At 42.9% G+C, this 17,323-nt stretch overlaps 1 protein-coding gene across 2 annotated transcripts in view; it reads left to right on the top strand.

Annotated features, from left to right (window-relative positions):
• The first annotated feature begins 224 nt into the window (after positions 1 to 224).
• TMOD1 (tropomodulin 1) overlaps positions 225 to 17,323 on the top strand; it is a 196,022-nt gene continuing 178,923 nt past the window's right edge. The window contains exon 1 of one of the 2 annotated variants that reach the window (XM_029603559.1): positions 225 to 347. The gene's annotated coding sequence lies outside the window, so the exon portion shown is untranslated. The remainder of the gene's footprint in view (positions 348 to 17,323) is intronic. The other variant, XM_029603569.1, reaches the window with a different exon arrangement.

The following is a 17,323-nucleotide window of genomic DNA, read 5'->3' on the forward strand; positions in this document are numbered from 1 at the left end:
CTTACAGCATGCATGCATGGAAACGGCATCTGTACTGTGACAGGTCCAGGACAGCCTGACCAATCCACCTCTCGATATAAGGCTTTGGAGCTTTTCGGCCACCCCCCCCCCCTGCTCGTAGCTCAGGTTTCCTTGACGGAAGTTGGGGCCGCTGGGTAGGCGTCTGGTCTCTGGAAGGTGGTTGGGGGCGGGATCGAGGAGGAGCTAGCCACCCTGACCTCATCTGAGTGACAATGGTGCTGGGGCACGGGACAACAGCCGAGCACCTCGACGTGCAGGGAAAGTAGAAGCAATAATCTTCGCTTTTCTGTTGCCTACTCCCCCGGAGCGGGTCCCCAGCTGAGCAGGTAAGAAATTTACTGTGTGTGTGTTACTCTCTCTCCTCTCAGGTTTTTTTTTTTGTTTAATTATTTTTATTTGTGCGCTTTTCTGCTTGCATTGTGCAGTGAAAACCATATCTGGTCAAAATATTCAGCTGTCACAAAGTGGGACTGAGCGCCGCGGCTTCTCTATAAATAGAAGCCTGAGCCGGGAAGGAGGAGGAGGCGAGGGCGCTTGTTCCCAAGGACACGGAAAAGTGGTTTCCGATGTACTGTTCCCTTGAGCAGTGATGACTTGGTGCGTGGTAGGAAACAGCAGCTTAGAGGTGCTGTTCATGCTCTCCGCTCTTGCAGCACTTTTCGGATTTTCTGAAGTGTGCAAAGGGGCCGGGGGTTGCAACCTCGACTCTATATAAACCTGTGTATTAAGGATCACGGCAGCCGGCAGAAAGTTGGAAGTACTTGGCTGTGTGCATATCATGGGGAGAGAACTGGGACAGTGCGTAGATAACAGGTTGATTTCGATGTAGATTATACGAACGAAACACCAAATGCTAGATGCTCTTAAGTGTAGCCGTCAAGGGTTCTGTGTCTCCGATGCCTTCATGCAGGGGGTTGAAAGGTAGCATGAAAGGTGGAAAACGCGCAGAAAAAGTATATAATCGCAGACGCATTTTTTTTAGTAGAAAGTTACACTTTGACTTCGCTTACAAAAAAACTTATAGAGAAGATGGAGCAAGGAGATCAGGTGTTTTCCTAACCACAGAATCTGAAATTAACAGTAGGGTCCTCCCCGAAGCTGGTGCGATAAAATGGATTTGCTAAGCCAATCCCCGTAGACGCCGGGGGGAGAGCCTCAGTAAATCAGGTCCATTGGACACACACGATATGCCTGACTTTCTTGCTGCAGTTTTCAAGGCATAGTTCTGCACTGTTCAGGTTACCTATGCTCACCCCTCCCACGTGTTAAGAGAATCAAATAAATTAAGGAAATCCCAATCTTCGGTCTCATTATTTGGCGATCGTAGAAGAAAGAGGGGAGGGGGGGGGATGACCCTCTTAAAGGCGCCCACGATGTGCGTCAGTTTTCTCTCTGCTTTATCAAACTTGGATGTTTCTCTCCTACCCATTTGTAAAACGCATCTCATTAAAAACTAGATGCCGGGCCGATAAAACTGAACAGGCAAGAGAATGGATGAATGGATGCAGCTCTTCAATAGAGCGTGCCAACATCTCAGTTCCTGCCCGGAAACCTGGAGATCCAGCACTCCAGGTTGCTGCATATTTTAACACAAGCCCTTAGAGCACTTACTAGACAATTGCTGCCTCTTAATATCTTTGATCTCAGATTTTTAAAAGTGCCATATGAAGAAGTAATGCTGTCTTTACATACACTGCAATGATAAATGAAAATAGGTTGTTTTGATGTTTTAAACTGTCAGGGAGGCAGGCCTTTCTCTCCGGAGTGAGACTGCAACAAAACTCTTCCTTCCTCTGTTCAGACACATTCAGACGGCACTTATTTTTCTCTCGCTGGGCTCTGTTTGCCTTGCAACAGATTGCAGGATGACTTGTTATGGTAGGGTATGTCAGAGATTGCTCAGTGCTGCAAAGAAGGCTTTTGAATCCCAGTGCTGGTTTTTCAAAGGAAGGGAGATGAATTAGTATTGTACTAATCTGTTATTTGTCCTTCTTGGGCAGCCTTAAAAGAAACACAGTTCAGAAAATACATAAATAGATGTGAAAGTTGAGATCAGGCATCCATCTAAAAATATGCTCCTTAAACTTAAAATTGAGCTATGCTGTATTTATGCTGATCATGCTAATAATGTGTGGACCTTTCGAGAAACTTAGTAATGCCATCAATCTGCAGCATTTTCTTTGTTTTGGGTTGGAAACTGGTTTGGTCATGCTTTTTATTTTTTTTCAGAAATAAAGTTGAATTGTAAAAACACAAAACAAAAAAACCAAAAAACTTGAGAAGCAAACAGCTGGAAAAGTATTATTGGGAAAACAAACTGAAGGTGCTCCTTTGATATCAGAGTTCTATAGTAAACAAATTACCCTGCTATCATTTATCTATCTATCTTACAGTACTGTAGCTTTTCAGTTTTATTTTCCCATGGTGGAGTCTAATATTGTAATTGCAGGCTTCACACCCCTGTATGTTAGATTAAGTTCTGTTTTGTGCAGCATTGCCCATCACTGTCCTAGTGATGAATAGGCTTGGTGTAGATTTTAACAATTAATTAGAACAAGGCTGTCAGTGCTTGGCTTGTGTGTAAGGGCATGTCAGTGGAAAATCGATTAGCATGCCTCAGCAAATAAGCAACATTATTTCTGTAATCCAGGTAATTTATCTTGCTAATGACATGTAATTCATTTGCACAGCCACACCACTTTAGCCATTCTGTGAACTAAACACCTATAAATTCATGAAGTCTCTTGTTTTCATTGTTGAAACACGTGGAATATGTGAAGGGCCAGCACTAGTGATATTGCTTAGTGGTTCAGGTGCACTGGGTATTTATAATAGCACTTTACCTCTGGAAGCCATGGCTCAGATTCCAGCTTTCTGAGTCATATTGGTGGTTGTGTCAGCCTGGTTTTTAGAAGATATTTCTTACCATTGGCAAACGAGAAAGCTGGGACTGGAATAGGTATGTTCTGGGCTAGAATGGTGTATGAAAACGTACACGGTATACAGTTCTCATGGCTTGCTTGTCTGCATTGTAAAGATGTTCAAATTCTCAGCCGCTGCAGTCAAGAGTTTAGGTTCTGCATTCCTTCCGCAACACATCCAGCTCCTCAGCTTTCAGTGGTACTGCTGGGTTTGATTCTTTGTTCAGGTCTTCTGCTCCCTGGGCTGGCCAGGGCTGCGTTCACAGCCCCAGGAATGGGAGGGAGTCTTGGCCATTTCTCAGCGGTGTTGCCCCTGGCTGGACTTGGGATGTAGACGTGTTGAGGGAGTCACAGTCTCTGGCCCCAGGCCAAAGGCTGTTAGCTGCAATGGCTGGACTGTGGGGGCGTTTATGCAATACGGGTGGAAACGCCTTCAAGTAGGGCCATAATCCTCATAGACGCCTGTTCCAGTTGAGTTGAAAGTCCAGAGGAGCAGGAGAAAACTGCCAGACCAAAAAAAAGTACCCTAAAATGTCTTTTTTAAATGACATTTTCCAGCGCATTTCAGACCTACCACATGGATGTAGGGGGGTGCCTGCAGCCATTTATCTAGGGAACCATTTTCAAACTGTCCGCACCGGGGTCAAAAATGCACACTTTTACCCAGAGACTCTACACCAAGTTTCAAAAACCTACTTCTCTGTGACACTTGCGGTGGATATAGAGTATGCGCAGTCACTTGCCCCTGCTTTTTCCCCGGGGAGTTATGTTTGCTGGAAAAGTACGTGCAAAGATGTGAAGGTGCTGTCCACGCTTACCTTTCCTGCCCCCACCTGGGAACTCTTCATCGCAACGTGGCTTAGATGCTAAACACGAGCACCTCACAGCTGCTATGCAATTAGCTCAGGTAACATGTTTTATTATTATTATTATTATTATTTTACCTTCTTAAACCGCTGGGAAAATTGTCCACCCTCTGCTTGCAGTTTCCAGCCTCACAATTATTTAGGGTATGAGAGCTGTCATCTTGTAAACCCAAATGCACTGTGTAGTTATATAAATACCCGAAGAGATTAAACATGAAAGGCAGCCCACGGTGTGTGTCGTGTCAGGCGTGTCCTTGACTGTAAACCGTTTACTCTTTTGCTTGAGGGACATCCTGTAAATGCCCGAACCAAAACATACTAAACAAAACATTAAAAGACATTTTGGCTTTTAAGTGGTATAAGGTTTAGTGTAAATGTAAAATAATTTTAATGTTTATTCTGCCCATGTTAAGCCTGACAGAATAATGTGCTATTCTTTGTTCTTAAGACTTTCCAGATGAGCAGTTTGACATACAGCGATAGAGCACATTCCTGCTTTACATTCAGTCCTTAACACTGCCCTACTTTGGCTAATACTGGTAATAAATTTTGTTCACGCTTCACTCTCCTTATACTTTTGGCAACTAACATAATATTGTAATACCAGAATATGGTTTTCAAACAAAAAAAGAAAAACCCACACACAAACGTCAGCCATTATACCACATTAAATACCTGATTAAAAAATAATTCTGGTTTGTATTCATTTGTAGTTGGTTAGGTTGTCGTAAAACTGGAAAAATCCAAAGGAATGGTGGAGGCCTCTGAGGAACAAATAAGTAGCCAGTGTCTGTCCCAATGTATGCAAAGAGGCAGTGCATACTATACCTGGAAGCTTTGGCAAATGTGAGTCAAATAAAGCCTTCAATAGTGATCACATTTGATAACCAACTCCACCAGATTAAAAGAATGCACCTCTTCCTGGAAGAATGATGAAAGATCATTAAGGATTGTGGAACCTGGTTACCATTTGCACATCAGTCTTCGGGCACCACCCCATTATTCAGATTCAGTCTGGATCTGTCTCACTTGATTTCAGCTTCACCCAGCAGGCAATAAAACCTGTGCCTCCCAACTAACATGGCAAGGGGTTCTACTCCCACTATTTATTTATCTCCAATAAACATGGGGGATTGAGGCCTATCCTGGATTTACGTGTCTGTAGTGGGAGAAATTCAAAATGAACTCCACACCATCCTGCCTTTCATTCAAGCAGGAGACTGGATGTGTGCCGTTGATCTGAAAAATGCATGTGCCCACAAAGCCATCAATTCCTCCCATTGGCACAATCTATGTTTTGTGGATTCCTCTCTCTACCACTACAGAATGCTTTCTTTTCTGCTCTTGGCAGTGCCGAGGGTCTTCACCAAGTACCTACTGATAATAGCACCACATCTTTGTCCCCAGGGCATCTGTGTTTTCCTTTACCTGAATGACTGGCTAATGATGGGATCCTCCCAAGTGTTGTGATTCTGCTTGCGGGCCCAACCGCGAACAGCCTTTCACCTCCCTGCAGCCTGATGCTGTTTCCCTTCTGCAGCTGAGTGCTGCCGTTGGGGCCTGCCTGCTTCTCCCCGCAGCGGGGGAGCCACTGCCAATATGGTGCTCACCTTGCGGCAGGAGTGCCACTGCCGATCTCCTCCCTCATGGCCCAGAGGCTGCCGACATCACTGCTTGCCTTGTGGCAGGAGTGCCACCACTGTCCTCTCCTTTTGCGGCCTGCAGGCCACCTACGTCACTGCTCTCCTTCGCAGCCCAGGTGCCGCCGCCGACCGCTTTCGTCTCGCGGCAGGAGTGCCGTCACCAACCTCCTCTTCGTAGCTAGGACACTGCTGCCATTGTTCTTGGCCCTGGCTCTCCCCTAGATATGCGGCCATGCCTCCCTACAGTATTTAAAGGGCCTGCGGCAGGAAAGGCCCCGCGGCCCTGTTGGATGACATCATTTCATCGTTGCCTCTGCAGCCCTATAAAAGGGCTCTTCTCCAGTGCCTTGTGACCTTTACAAGGAGCTGTCGGCCCCTGGATATTCCGTTCCAGCTCTTTCTTCCAGGAGGCTCAGAAGTCCATCTTCGCTTCTTCAAGGGTTTCTGTCCTTCGTGGGAACTCCCTTAACTTTGTCTTGTGTTCCTGGTCTCTCGACAGATCCTGCGTCTTTGTTCAGATGTTCCAGTCTCTTCGGTTCCTGATTCTCCAGTTCCTGGCTGCGGGTGTTCCAGCCTTGTCTCTTCCTGCCAGATCCAGTCTCTAGATGACCATCCTGTGAGTTAAACCTGAATCCATCTCTGATCTGGTGACCTGTTCCCGGTCATTGGAGCCCTTTTCCAGTTGGATCCTTCAAGCACTGCCCATATTCCTCCTCCTCCTTCCTGAGCTTCAGTCTTGTACTCATCCCACTCTCCGCGTGGTCCACAACCAGCCTCTTCAGGTTGTGTAGGACGCGCAGTGGGACAGTGTGGTCCACAACCAGCCCATGGGGGCTGTGTAGGGTGCTTTGTCTGAGTCTCCAAGTGCCTATGTCTCATCCAAGGCTCCAAGTGCCTTCATCTCGTCCTTGTTCCCGAGTCATCATCTATCCTCAACCTCTGTCCGTCCTGTCGCACCTGCTGTTCCCAAGCAGCCAGTTCGAAAGGGCTATCGAGTGGCTGGAGGGCTAGCCCGGAGACCAGCATTGTGTTGCTGGGTTTCTTCTGGTGTGTTCAGGTTCAACAGAGGTCAGAGTGTTCCGAGTCTTCAGCTTGTCTGCCCATGCTCGGATACGTCTCGCCTGCCATAGCGCATGCCCTGGGTTCTCCTCTGGGGTCATACTGTGGTCCAAGGAGGCGCACACTCCTGAACAAGCGACCACTCTCCCTCGCTCACAACACCAAACAGTGGTGTTTCTCTCCTTGCAGAGAATGATCCAATTTCTTCAGTCACTAGGATTCATTGTGAACTTTAGGAAATCAAACCTTGTCCCATCCCAAAGAATCAAGTTCATAGGAACATGGATAGACTGTGGAGGAAAGAGCATTTCTTCCCGCAGAGTGAGCTTGCTGCCTCTGATCCCTGGTCCAATGGCTGATACCAAAGGATCAAGTCCAAGCTAGGGAAGGTTTGGTTATTTTCAGCTACATGGTGGCGGTGGTTCATGTGGTTCCCTTAACCTGCCTCCACATACAAATTTTTCAGTGAAGCCTCTGCACTCAGTGAGACCAGATACTTCAGCCCTTATCATCCCCGGTGAAACTTTGGCAGAATTAAAGAGGTCACTCCACACTTGGCTAGACCTGAACATCCTGGAGATGAGGGCTCCCCTTTGACTGTTACCCTATCAAGTGTCAATGGCAATGAATGCATCCTCCAGGGGCTGGGAAGTATGCACATGGGTTCCTTACAAACCCAAAAATTGTCAACAGAATGACTGTTTGTTTCAAATCAATCTGCTGGATCTTTGAGCAATCATAATTGCCTTAACAGCTTTTAAATCCCCTTCAGGGAAAGAGAATTCTCATCCAGACTGACAATCAAGTAGCTTTGTTCTATGTCAACAAGCAAAGAGGCATTCTCTGCCAAGAATCTCTAAGAATTTGGGAATGGGTTTGTACCCATGAGGCCTTCCTATAGGGAACCTACATTTCCAGAATCTCCAACCCATCGGTAGATTGCTTCAGCAGAGTGTTTTGTCTTCATAAATGGGCTCTGCATCAGAAAATGTCAATGAGGTTATTTGATCTCGGGGGTGTCCATTGATCAATTTATTCGTGTCAAAGACAAACAGGAAATTGGAAAAATTCTGCTCCATTCTTCAAAGCATATATAGATCTGCTCCAGATGTTTATTTACTCAAATGGGATGCAGATCACATGTACACTTTTCCACCACTTCCACTGATAGCAAGAACGGTGCAGTTAGTGCTCCAAGATAAGGCCTGCTTGATACGCATTGCTCCAATATGGCCCAGACAAATATGGTTTTCGTACTTCGTCCAGTTGTCCATTAGCCTTAAACCTCTGTTTGATCTGACATTAACTCATGAAGAGGGCTTCTGATTCATCTGAACCCTCCCCTCTCTAAACTTGACAGCGTGGATGTTGAGTTCTCACTTCCCTATTATTATCCAAGGAAGTTGAAGATGTTTTGGTTTCCACCAGGAACCCTTCAACTGGAAGAATGTACAATTTAAAATAGAAATGCTTTTCATCTTGGTGTCAAGATAGCTCACTGGACCCATTCACTTAAGAATCATGGCAGTTACATTAGTACTTGTTCTCTTTTTGTTCCTCAGGTCTCAGTACCTCATCAGTCAAAGCACATTTTAGTTTCTTAGTTGCTTCCCATGTTCAGGTGGATGGAAAACCAATATCCATTCATGAAATGCTTATGATATGAGGCCTCCAGTAGTGAAGCCACCAGTGCTATGGCATCACAATGGGGTATTGGCGCAGCTTATGTAGGCTTCTTATGATCCACTGGAGTTTGTTTATTTTTTAATTAATTTTTAAATTATTTTTCTTAATATACATTCGAGTTGACTTCATTGACGTTCCCCACATAGAGATTATTATTTCTGGTTGCTTTTATGTGGGCTAGAAGAGTCAGCTTCAGGCTTTTGTGCATTACTTACTGTACATGCAATTTTTCCATGTGTGTGGTGTAGTTTCAGCTTTTCATATTAATCAAGCCATTGTGTAACCCACGTTCTTTCCAAGGCCGCATGCACATGAAGGTGAGAGAGCCCTCATTCATTATACCACAAAAGGGCCTTGGCTTACTATCTAATAAGAACTCAATCTTATGGTCAGGCCTTGTGACTTTTCATCTCTCTTGATCCTAACAGACTAGGCATAGCAGTTTCCAAGTGCATGTTGACCATCTGGTTAGTAGACTGTATCGCATATTGCTACACTGGCTGGCCTCTAGATCAGACTCCATTAAGGCTCAGCCATGACTACCTCAGTGGTTCTTTTTTTTTTATTTAATCTTTATTGAGTTTTATAATAAACAAAAGACAGTATCAACATGTCATGGAATTTCCAGGGAATATCATTACAAATATTTCTCCAGTAAATAAACCACTAGAAGTAGAATACATAACTTATTCCTGCAGTTACTATGCAAATGGGGGAGAACAAAATGAAAATGGAGCAATCATACTATGTATATCTCAAAAAAACAGGAAAGAGAAATTGCGGTACTTATTACACATTGGCATTTCTAACAGAATCCTCCCCATTATCCCCACGTGAATTTAGAAATTTCTCTAACTGGTCAGGTTCCATAAAAACGTAATGTGCATCATTTACTTTCATAATACATTTGCAGGGAAATCTTATAGTTATTAAAGCTTCCATCTGGCGAGCTCTGGAACACAGTGCCAAAAACGTTGTATGATGTACTTGCGTGGATCTCACTATATCAGGGTAAACCCAGATTTTTTCCCCCCAAGTACATTTTATTACGATTCCTAAGAAATAATCTTAACACACTATCACGCTCCGTAGGTATCATAAATCTAACAATTAAAGTCCCTCTTTTTTCTACTTGTTCTTCTTGTGTAGTTTCTAAGAAACCAGATAAATCTCTTAATGGGGATTCCACTTAATGGGCAATTCCACTTGAGTATTCACATTCATACCATCTTGTCTTTGGTCATTGGAGAAATAAATTTTTGTAATATTTGGTATTTCTCCATTAGGCCAAGACAGTACATCTTGTAAGTACTTTTTAAACTGCTCTTTAGGGGAAATTAATTTGCATTTCGGAAAGTTAAGTAGCCGCAAATTATTATAGATAGCGTGCATTATTTTCCAGGTTCTCCATCCGCTTTTCAATTCTTGAATCTCCTTGTATTAAATTTGCTTGCACAGATTTAATCTGTTGGATTTGCGAATCCATCTCTTGGATCTTATTTATATGATTCAAGACCACCGGATTCACAGCATTTAACTGTGTTTGTGAGTCTTTAATCACAGTGGTTAAAGACAGAATTGCATTTTCAAGCAAAGTTAGAGCACTCCACACTGTTTCCAGAGTCACTACCGAAGGTTTTTCAAGTAACTTTAAAGGCAAACCTTTTTGTTCCATGGGTTCCTTAGGATGTTCCGTCTGACTCCTTTCTTGTGCAGGCCTCACTGGAAAACTTCCATAGTCCTCCAATATTAGCCTCACACAGGGCGGTTAACACATCACTGCCCTGGGACTGCCCCACTGGGCAGACGGCTGAGGCCCTCTTGATGGCCGCTTTCCCACCAAACGACATCCGTCTATGGTTTAGGGTCGGGCCCACCCGGGCTAGAATGGACAGGAGGAGAGGGAGTTGCCGGGGCTCAAAGATATTTCGCCGAGCAGCGTTAGAGCCTGCTCCCCCTCTGACGCTGCAGCCGGCTCTCCCGAAGCATTTCCCGCAGCCGCAAAGAACTCCCTTTTTCTCGTCTGTTGTAGGGTAGGCATCTGGGAGGATGAGGATCCTTCCCTCACCTTACCCTTTCTTTTTGTATGCGGCATATTTCGAAAGGCAGGTAAAAAAAAGTTGACGAGTCGGGAGAGCCCTCTAACCACGTCTTTCTCTCATGGCGGCCATTTTGTTCTCCTCAGTGGTTCATTTTAGAGCTGTGCCTCTTAAAGATATCTGCAAACCTACGATTTGATCATCAGTTCACACAGTCATGTCCAATTACTGTCTGAACAATCTATCAAGAAATGACAGTAAATCTGGACAAGCAGTTTTGTGCAGTCTGCTCATCCAGTAGTCTACTCTCTTCTGTGGGGTCTGGGTTGCTTTTTAAGTTATTGTTTTCACTGTAACCCTCAGCTTGGATTTCCTCACAATTCATGACTAATTCAGCCCTGCTTGTCAACAGAGAAACCAATTTACTTTCTGTAAAAAGGGTTCTCCATAGGGTGAATTAGCTATGCTTGACTGCCCAGAGATCTGAGAAGGTATTAATTACCAAGCTAAAGCTCAGCTTTACAATCAGCTCGCAAAGCAGCGCTCGTGTGGGAATTCCTGCATAGCCCTATGAGCTAGGAGAGTTCTTTATAATGGTCCCCCATCCTCTCCTCCATGGAAATACATATTTATGTTATGTCTTACCTTATAAAGCTTATGGTGAAGAGCACCTTCATTTTTCTGCTGATTATTCTTCTCCTTATGAGCAGAATAGTAATGCTGCTGGCTCCCCTCACTGTCTTGTCACACTGTTCAGCACCCTTGAGGTTAGAGGAAGTGGCAAATTGAGAGAGGAGTTCCTCGTGGGATCTTCATAAACCCCCAAAACTTTGCACTTTTTAAACTTAATCAATTGCTCAAGTTGCTTATCTCCTGCTGGTCTTACAGCTTTTTGTGTCTTTGAGGAGGAAAACTGAACTTAGACATTTTCTTACTCTGTAGGTGCTGCCCTTGTAGAGGAGTTGAGCAAAAAGGTGGTGGATGGTGCCTCAGAGCCAGCCAAATAGGTGTAGTATTGTAGCTACAGAGGAGCATGGTAGAATTTCATACACTGAACTGAAGTCATGGTTTCAGGAGCTCCAGAAGGATATTATCATGGTAAAAGAAATTTTAGAGAAAGTTGTGGAGCTGCAGTGAGATATAACAGACATCAGGAGGTGGATGCGGGTGGTTGGCGTGACAGTAGAAGAACAAGCCTAATCAATATTGCACTTGCAGAAGGCAGTGCAGGATCTTGTGCAAGCTAACTTGGAACTGTCAGAGAAACTGGAAGATCTTGAAAATAGATGACATAGAAACAATATAAGATTTAGGAGGATTCCCAAAGCCATCTGACTATGTGGATTGTTGAGCAGATTTGAAAAGTGATTCTTGCTGCTGGCGATTCCCCTACTAAGGATGGTGGAGATTGATAGACCATGCACACTGCTGGGAGTTCCTTAGCATTCTTAGTTAAGGAAGCCGTAATGACAGATCCTTGGGATCCCTCAACTGGGGAGGACATTCCATTGAGATTTGTAATGATCTGCCTCCAGTGTCACTGTGCAAGAGAAGAGAGCTCAAAGAGATTACTCTCACTTTACAAAAAGAGAATATTCGTCGTTTGCTTTTCCCATTTTGGTTGGTGTTTGTGATGAACGGGATTACTTCAAGCATCAAGAATTTTCACAAAGCTGCCACAATTCTACAAAATGCTGGAATTACTATTAAAACTCCCACAGTGACCACATCAGCTCCTATCAAAAAGGAAAACAGGGAGAGCTTTTACTGAATTTCCTGATGGGCTTTTACATTATAATTCTCTTGCTTTTATGTGTATGTATATGTACGTATATCGAGACAAAGGCAATCTAATAAAACGTAGAATGGGCCACTAATGAATTATATGTACGAGAAAGACCCAATACCCTTCCTTTACAAATTTCTATAAATACAAAAACACAAACATTTTTTAATCCCAAAACCTTTAATCAAATGTTAAATACGCATTTTAAAATACTATTGAGATCTCAACCACCTAAAAATCATATGCATTTACCCACACATTCACACACACACACTTAATCAATTAAAAAGCTAGTCCATACAATACTAAAAGAAAATATTAAAATTTCTATAATAATGAAACAAAATATTCTACCCTTAACAACCCAAAGTCTATCCCAGAAAATGAAACATAGTATCAATCTTATGTATCCTTTATTGCATACTATGTAAATATTCACTGTAAATGCGTTTTACTATGTAAATATTCCTGTCCCTTTTCTCTTTTTTTCCTCCTATCCCAGTTGGTAATTTCCTTGTTCATTGTAACTATTATTTTCTGCACCAGTTCAATTACCCTAGTTCTATGTTTATTACACGACTTGTTAAATGTAAACCGACTTGATGCAACCTTTGGTCGTGAAAGCCGGTATAGAAATTAATAAATAAAATAAATAAAATAAATGTATTCAAGAATTGTCCACAAAAAAGTAGAACTCTTAAAGCAAGTGCTGTTTCAAAATTTGTATCCAGCGACAGCCTTCTCTTAAGGATTATGCAGGTAATATCCATGCCGAAAAAAACCCTACAAAGGCCTTTTTTCACCTGGAATCAGGCTTCCTCGGGGGAATATTCAATGATATTCTTCAGCTCACAGCGGTGGTATTTTATAAAAGCTCAAGAAGGCTCAGAGCAGCAAAACTCACATTGGCTGCATTTCTGACAGCTCTTGCAAAAACAGAGCAGCAAAAAAAACAAGAGTAGTTCATACAAACGCCATCCCCTCGTTACAGCACAAAAGCGGCACAAAATGTTCCAAACTACTGCTATTCAGCGCCCAGCAGCACAAGTATGAAAGATAATGTTTTGCGCTGTTCTTTCTCAATCAAAACAGCTGCCTAACTGCACATACAAAAACTCTTGTTCAGTGATAATTTCCAATGTAGACTTTTGCAGTTTTAAAACACACAGAGGTGTGTTAGAGCATGCCGCTACTGTATATTTTGAGACAGTCACAAGAACACAGCATCCTGATGGTTGAGATCTCAATAGTATTTTAATATGCATATATAATGTTTGATTAAAGTTTTTTGGGATTAAAAAATGTTTGTTTTCGTATTTATAGAATATTTTTGTAAAGGAAGGGTATTGGGTCTTTCTTGTATATTTATATATAGAAACATAGAAATGACGGCAGAAAAAGACCAGTTGGCCCATCCAGTCTGCCCAGCAAACTCCCACACTTATTTTCCCAGACTTATCTGTTTCACCAACCACCAAGTTCAGGGCCCTTGTTGGTAACTGTTTGATTCAAGTTTCCTGCCATCATCTGCAATTGATGCAGAGTGTAATATTGGTGTTGCATCAAAGGTGAGCATAAGGCTTAATGGTTTAGGGTAGTAACCGCCGTAATCAGCAAGCTACCCCCCACGCTTATATGTTTACCCAGATTGTGAAGTTCAGTCCTTGTTGGTTGTTGTCTGAAATCAAATCCTCGCTTCCATATTTCCCCCTGCCGTTGAAGCAAAGAGCAACACTGTATATGCATCAGGTTTAATTGGTTTAGGGTAGTAACTGCCATAATAAGCAAGCTACCCCCACGCTTATTTGTTTACCCAGATTGTGAAGTCAGTCCTTGTTGGTTGTTGTCTGAATGAAAATCCTCTTTTCCACATTTCCCCTTGCCATTAAAGCAGAGAGCAATGTTGGAGTTGCATTAACCTTGCAAAGGCTTATTGAGTAAGGATAGTAATCATCAGGTAGTAGCCTCCTCTTCAGTAATCCACTCCCATGGCTCTTCTCTTCATCCCCATCCTCTAGCCTTTATGGATCCACAATGTTTATCCAATCCTTTTGTAAACCCACCTTCACTAACTGCACTAACCACATCCTCTGGCAACAAATTCCAGAGTTTAATTGTGCAGTGAGTGAAAAAGAACTTTCTCTGATTAGTTTTAAATGTGCCACATGCTAACTTCATGGAGTGCCCCCTAGTCTTTCTATTATCTGAAAGAGTAAATAACCGATTCACATCTACCTGTTCTAGACCTCTCATGGTTTTAAACACCTCTATCATATCCCCCCTCAGCTGTCTCTTCTCCAAGCTGAAAAGTCCTAACCTCTTTAGTCTTTCCTCATAGGGGAGCTGTTCCATTCCCTTAATCATTTTGGTCGCCCTTCTCTGAACCTTCTCCATCACAACTATATCTTTTTTTGCGAAGCAGCCATCAGAATTGTACACAGTATTCAAGGTGTGGTTTCACCATGGAGCGATACAGAGGCATTATGACATTTTCTAATAATTCACAACATTGTTTGCTTTTTTGACTGCCGCAGCACACTGAACCGACAATTTCAATGTGTTATCCACTATGACAATTTCAATGTGTTATCCACTATGATGCCTAGATCAAAAATCACTCCTGTCCTTCTCAAAAAGCAAACTATATCCAACCACACCTTGAGCATGCTCAACCCAGTTTATATATGGGGAGCTTGACCAATCCCAGCACCCTGGGTGGGGAAAATCCTAGGGATGGTCTTAGAGATGCAAAACCCTCTCTCTCTAGCTGGTCTAGGCAGAACTATTGGTAAGGGAGTGAAGCAACCATATGTATAGAAACAGGTTTCTTGCTATTGAGAAAAGACAATGCTAAGTTATACCTGTTTTGTCTAAACTAAAAGAATAAGATCAGATTTAACAGCTCCCTGCAAGTGTACCAGAGCTTTGGCAGCAGCAGGTGGGGATCTCATATCCAGAAACTGGGTAGAACAAAAAGTCATCCTTAAAGATGAGAAAAAAGGGAGGGATATGGATAAATGTGAGCCAGTTTTTATTTATTTATTATTGAAATTTCAGAATAATTTTCACAAAGAATCCACTTTGATTTAGCAACATGATACTTCTTGTTACAGAAATAAGAAACAGTTAAAGGAATAATTCCCATAATACTAAGACAACGTATCCATTAGACCACAATCTATAGGATGAGGTCAGCCTAATTCGGAGATATAAAAAGAGAGAGAAAATGCATGAAGGAAAGACATAGCTTAATTGCAGCTACCAACATATATAGGCATCTCTTACAGTTCACTTCTACCAGATGGTAGCATTTTCCTGAAGTCAATAAAAATCAAGTTGCTCCGGTGAAAAAAAGACAAAGCTATCTCTGTTATACTTGACTAAGCATTTGCATAGATATCTCAAAAAGGATGCCCCTAGGGCCAGGGTATCCTGATGCAAGGCCAATAATCCCTTCTTTCTTGTGTAACCTTAGCCAAGTCCGGGAATATCCTCAAAGATTGTCCCATAAATGGTACAGTAGATTTCTTAAAATATTTCTTCATTACTGAAGAATGACACCAGCAAAGTAGCTTGTTCTACCACTTCATAATTAGATGACTCGAGGTATTCCGTAAGATTAGCCATATCAACAGCAGATGATTGCATTTGGGCTAGCTGGTAGAAAATACACTTTATCCAAAGGGGGAATTGCATCAGAAGGAAATTCCAAAACTTTAAGAAAGAACCTCTTCAAGGTAAAACATGGTAATTCTCCCACCACCCTTGGAAAGTTCAAAAATCAAAGATTTAAATGCCTCAGTCTGTTCTCAACAGATTCTACTCTTCAATGAGCAGCTGCCTTGGATTAAAGAATTTTGTACTCCTCTGATAGTATGTAATTCTTCTATTTGTTTATATTTTTGATGACTATCCTGTTGCTAAGATACGTTATTTCTACAAAGTGTATCAACTTGTTGTGACAAAATATTTAACTTAGAGGAGCACTCTGAGAATGCTTTGCCCATCATAGAAACAAGGTCCCATAATGATTCCAAGATTACCACCGGGATTTTCTGAGCCGGGAAAGGGACTCCCTCTACAAGTTGAGCCCCAAATTCACTCTCTTCACCCCTTCTCCCACCTTGGAGATTCTCACCTAAGAGAGGGGTGTCCATATCACCAGCACTGATCGCAGAGGCTTCCATCATGGGAGGGTACATCATAACTTTTCCCTCGGTGGCGTCAACTTGAGGAACCACTTTGGGGCTCAATGCAATGAGCTTCTTCAGCCCTTCCCGAGCAAATGGTGGTGGACGAATGTCTAGGGGACTCAACGACGCCTCCTCCAAGGCTGTGGTGAGTTCTCCACTCACCACAGCAGCTGGATCTACAGACCCCAAAAGTGTAGCTGCAGCCAGGCATTGCTGGGTGGTTTGCTGCCTGGACAGAGGAAGGGGCTCTGAGGGGAAAGATTTCACTTCCCCTTCCTCATAGATGGCATTGAAGAGGTCATTTAATACCAAGGAAAGAAACGCAAAGCAGAGCAGTGCAGCGACAAGCTGCCATCTTGGCTCCTTCCCCAAAGTGAGCCAGTTGATATAGCACAGCGATTCTCAACCAGTATGTCGTGACACACCAGTGTGTTGCCAAACACCAGCAAGTGTGTCACACACTCCTGCTGGCCTGGCTGCTCTTCTCTTCTCTTCCTTTCACTAAGCGGTGAACCTAGAAGATGTGGTAGGCCTGATTGACAAACTGAAGAGTAGTAAATCACCTGGACCGGATGGTATACATCCCAGAGTTCTGAAGGAACTAAAAAATGAAATTCCAGACCTATTAGTAAAAATTTGTAACCTATCATTAAAATCATCCATTGTACCTGAAGACTGGAGGATAGCAAATGTAACCCCAATATTTAAAAAGGGCTCCAGGGGCGATCCGGGAAACTACAGCGTGGTTAGCCTGACTTCAGTGCCAGGAAAAATAGTGGAAAGTGTTGTAAACATCAAAATCACAGAACATATAGAAAGACAGTTAAAACAGCAAGGCTGACACAAGTGAGAGAGAGAGCCCTATCACTAGCAGGACCAATAATCTGGAACACAATGCCTCCAGAGATCAGGCTACAAAGTGATCTCAAGGCATTCAAGAAAAGTTTAAAAACATGGCTTTTTAAACAAGCATTTTACAAAGAGACGAGAGAATAGAGAGAAATTATTCGGGAAAAGACAGAAAGGCACTGACCCAGGGTACTTAGAACTTTACAGTAGATTAGTCTATGAACTCTACACCACAATAAGCTTAACTATAAAACTATGTG

The sequence above is a fragment of the Rhinatrema bivittatum genome, chromosome 1, assembly GCF_901001135.1.
Source record: "Rhinatrema bivittatum chromosome 1, aRhiBiv1.1, whole genome shotgun sequence".
NCBI lineage: Eukaryota > Metazoa > Chordata > Amphibia > Gymnophiona > Rhinatrematidae > Rhinatrema > Rhinatrema bivittatum.